Here is a 5,000-nt window from a genome sequence, read left to right as displayed (position 1 = left end):
GAGAGAGAGCTGATAATAAATAGTAATCCTTTCAACCAGAGAGAGAGAGAGAGAGAGAGAGAGAGAGAGGGGGGGGAAACAACTTTTTTTCAACCAGAGAGAGAGAGAGAGAGAGAGAGAGAGAGAGCGGATGAGAAACAACTCTTCAGCCACAGAGAGAGAGAGAGAGGAGAGGAGAGAGAGAGAGAGAGAGAAGCATCAACAGCGGATAAGAAACAGACCTCTTTTCCAACCAGGTGTGGTTGCATATCATGCATTCAATCTGTGCAATCGCTTCCGCCGAATGCAGAGAGCACCTGCAGAAAACACCCTGCAGCCACAGATAAATCGAACCATATCTATTTTATTTCACGTATCGTTTGGGGGAAACATCAGGATGAAATGCGAGCACTTTAGATTAAGTTTGGATTAGACAAGGGGAAAACAAAACAAATATGGGCCTTGATTATATCTATATTGCATAGACATTTAAAAGAGCTAAGAAATAGATTAAGTTTGGATTAGACAAGGGGAAAACAAAACAAATATGGGCCTTGATTATATCTATATTGCATAGACATTTAAAAGAGCTAAGAAATAGATTAAGTTTGGATTAGACAAGGGGGGAAACAGAAATATACTCCTTGATCATATCTATATTGCATAAACATTTAAAGATTTAATAAGTAGATTAAGTTTGGATTAGACAAGGGGATAACAAAACAAGTATGGGTCTTGATTATATCTATATTGCATAGACATTTAAAAGAGCTAAGAAATAGATTAAGTTTGGATTAGACAAGGGGAAGAAACAGAACAAATATGGGCCTTGATTATATCTATATTGCATAGACATTAAAAGAGCTAAGAAATAGATTAAGTTTGGATTAGACAAGGGGGGAAAACAGAAATATACTCCTTTGTCATATCTATATTGCATAAACATTTAAAGATTTAATAAGTAGATTAAGTTTGGATTAGACAAGGAGAAAACAGAACAAATATGGGCATTGATCATATATAAATTGAATAGACAATTAAAGATTTAAGAAATAGAATAAGTTTAGATTAGACAAGGAGAAACAGAACAAAATATAGTCCTTGATCATATCTATATTGCATATACATTTAAAGAGCTAAGAAATAGATTGAATTTGGATTAGACAAGGGGAAAACAAAACAAATATGGGCCTTGATTATATCTATATTGCATAGACATTTAAAAGAGCTAAGAAATAGATTAAGTTTGGATTAGACAAGGGGGAAAACAGAAATATAATCCTTTGTCATATCTATATTGCATAAAAATTTAAAGATTTAATAAGTAGATTAAGTTTGGATTAGACAAGGGGATAACAAAACAAGTATGGGTGTTGATCATATCTAAATTGTATAAATATTTAAAGATTTAAGAAATAGAATAAGTTTGGATTAGACAAGGGGGATAACAAAACAAGTATGGGTGTTGATCATATCTAAATTGTATAAATATTTAAAGATTTAAGAAATATATTATTAAGTTTGGATTAGACAAGGGGAAAACAGAAATATACTCCTTGATCATATCTATATTGCATAAACATTTAAAGATTTAATAAGTAGATTAAGTTTGGATTAGACAAGGAGAAAACAGAACAAATATGGGCATTGATCATATATAAATTGTATAGACAATTAAAGATTTAAGAAATAGAATAAGTTTAGATTAGACAAGGAGAAACAGAACAAATATAGTCCTTGATCATATCTATATTGCATATACATTTAAAGGGGTAAGAAATAGGTCAAGTTTGGATTAGACAAGGAGAAAACAGAACAAATATACTCCTTGATCATATTCTATATTGCATATACATTTAAAGGGGGTAAGAAATAGGTCAAGTTTGGATTAGACAAGGAGAAAACAGAACAAATATACTCCTTGATCATATCTATATTGCATATACATTTAAAGGGGTAAGAAATAGGTCAAGTTTGGATTAGACAAGGAGAAAACAGAACAAATATACTCCTTGATCATATCTATATTGCATATACATTTAAAGAGTTATGAAATAGATTATTAAGTTTGGATTAGACAAGGAGAAAACAGAAACAAATATACTCCTTGATCATATCTATATTGCATATACATTTAAAGAGTTATGAAATAGATTATTAAGTTTGGATTAGACAAGGAGAAAACAGAACAAATATATTCCTTGATCGTATCTAAATTTCACAAACATTTAAAGAGATAAGAAATTATAAAAAGGTATAATTCTTTCCCAAATTGTTAAAAGAAACAGTAAAAAATATATTGGTAACTGAAATATAGATAAGGGAAATGTTCAGAAATATGAAAACGTCTTTGGAAATTAAAAATGTGTTTATAGTCTTTTCTCAAATAGTTTAGTTTTTTTACCAAATCATAAAATCCTTCTCATACACAATGGTGATCATCGGAAATATTCAAGTTATTCATTGAAAAGAAAAGAAAAAAAATTCATTGTAAAATACAATAGGTGTAAATGTAAACTAAGTTGAAAAACCCCTTTAAATAATGAAAGATGGAACCTAAGGTAAAGATCAATCATATATTCTTTAATTTGAGTAGAGAAAAATAAACAGAGGTACTCATTGGAAAATACAAATACATTTTGCAAATTAACAAGGTATCAAGAGAAGATAATTCACAAAATTAAGCCTTATTAAGACGTGTATAATTTGATAGTTGGAAATAACGAATTTCCCACGAAGCAACCCAACCCCTAGAGATTCTTCCTCTTCCCTGTTAAGTGACCCATGTATCAAAATGCTGCCAAAGGTGGAATATCCTATGGACAAACAATGAAATGAAAAAGAGAACATTTTCCATCCGCCAATTCCAACCCTTCCTCCCCTCGACGCAATGACCACGATATAACATATGGAAATCACAGCACAGCAGAGGGCGCAAAATGTCTGTACTTTATCATTACGGAATCATTACGGTGACATACGACTGCAGGGAAATGGTGAAAATAGGAAGCTACTCTGTGAACGGGTTGGGGGGGGGGGGGGGGGCATGTTTAGGGATGGGAGTGAAGTGGGTGGCGGAGTTAGCATGGGAGTGCCTGTGTGGGTGGTGTTCAAAGGTAGGGGGAAAAAGTAGGGGAATGGTCTTTGAAATTGTTTCTGTATGATGTACGTATACAGGTGGATAGCACATATCAATATACATTACAATTTCATGCTATTGCAACGCTTTGATGGCAACTAGGGAAATCACTACACCGGTCCTTCTCTCTCTCTCTCTCTCTCTCTCTCTCTCTCTCTCTCTCTATATATATATATATACATATATATACACATATATACGTGTAATATATATATATATATATATATAATATATATATATATATATATCGAGAGAGAGAGAGAGAGAGAGAGAGAGAGAGAGGAATAACCCGTTCCCGTTCTCAGCAAATATTAAGAAATGAGGTGAGAGAGAGAGAGGAGAGAGAGAGAGAGAGAGAGAGAGAGAGAGAGAGAGAGAGAGAGGAATAACCCGTTCCCGTTCTCAGCAAATATTAAGAAATGAGGTGGCTTGTCATATACCGTATCACTGACTTTCAGCTGGCCATGATATCTATTACCAGCTTGACTGACAAGTGGAGACAAATCGGGAATGACCTTACGACTGCGAGAACATTACAACGACAAATGTAGCCGTTTCTAGTCTACTGCAAGACAAAAGCCTCAGATATGTCAATTCATGTCTGAGGTTTGGCCAGTTTTCATCACCACGCTAGCCAGTGTATACAGGTGATGGTGGATGATTTTCTTCTGATATCTCACTGGCTAGCAAACCAACCTAGTATGAATGGCCCTAAAAGTACAGCTTTGCTGAACATTGTGTCCCCTCTCCAGTGAGTATTAATTGGTCTAAATTCCTTATCAATCTGTTTTTTTCCTACCTTCTCTATTATTATTATTAACATTAATCTTCCTTTCAACTACGCCAGTCACAGTCCTCACTATGCTTTTAAGCTTCAAGCTTCAAGCTTCAGTTTAACTGGATAACTTACATCTAAAAGTAGTGGTTATCACCTTTCCCAGAATTCTCTTGATACCATCTGAATTTAACTGATGGATGACAGAGACTTATCCATTCAGCCCTTACGAAGAGATATAATCAAATAATACTGTCTAGGTACAAACTGTGATATAACTAGATTTCGACTTTGCTTTATAATTTGCTGTCGAATTTGAGTTCTATAATTAAAATGACTCTTCTCTCTCTCTCCTCTCTCTCTCTCTCTCTCTCTCTCTCTCTCTCTCTCTCTCTCTCTCTCTCTCTTCATATATATATATATATATATATATTATATATATATTATATATATATATATATATATATATATATATATATATATATATATATAACTCAGCTGACGGGATTCATACCTTCCACTACCTCTAACTGAAATCTCAATAAACATGAAGTCGACTTCTATAAAAAAGAAAAAAAAATCACAACCCAACTTTTAAAGTATAATGAAATTAATTTCATTTATATCAAAGTTTACCGATGAATCTTTCAATTTTATCTTAATTTTATGCACAGTTTAAAAAAATCGTCATTTAATTTTCAAAAAAATTTCAAAATCCGTTGTAGTTACGTAAATTGATTCCCAAAAATCTTGCGTTTTGTTACAATTTTTAGTAAACATTTTAAGTAACGAAAATTCCCGTGATTTGAAATTTCCTACCACTTCCGCACGATGAGGTTCCCTATGATTTGTAATTCAACAATGTAATATTCCATCTTCATAAATTCCTAAAACGATCTTCATAATAGCTATTCAAAACTAAGTTATTCAATAGAATTTGCTCCAAACTTATAAAATTCACTGAGCTGGAAAATTGTCCAAAATTTTCCAAAAGTGTAATAATACACGACAGGACTATCACGCATTACTTTCCGTTAAATTTCCACGAACATTATTTCTATTATCTTTATTTTCTTAGCGATTTAGTGCAGATGTCACCAATCCCAT

The sequence above is a fragment of the Palaemon carinicauda genome, chromosome 40, assembly GCF_036898095.1.
Source record: "Palaemon carinicauda isolate YSFRI2023 chromosome 40, ASM3689809v2, whole genome shotgun sequence".
Classification (NCBI taxonomy): domain Eukaryota; kingdom Metazoa; phylum Arthropoda; class Malacostraca; order Decapoda; family Palaemonidae; genus Palaemon; species Palaemon carinicauda.
The sequence above is the reverse complement of the archived record's forward strand: the minus strand, read 5'-3'. Positions refer to the sequence as shown.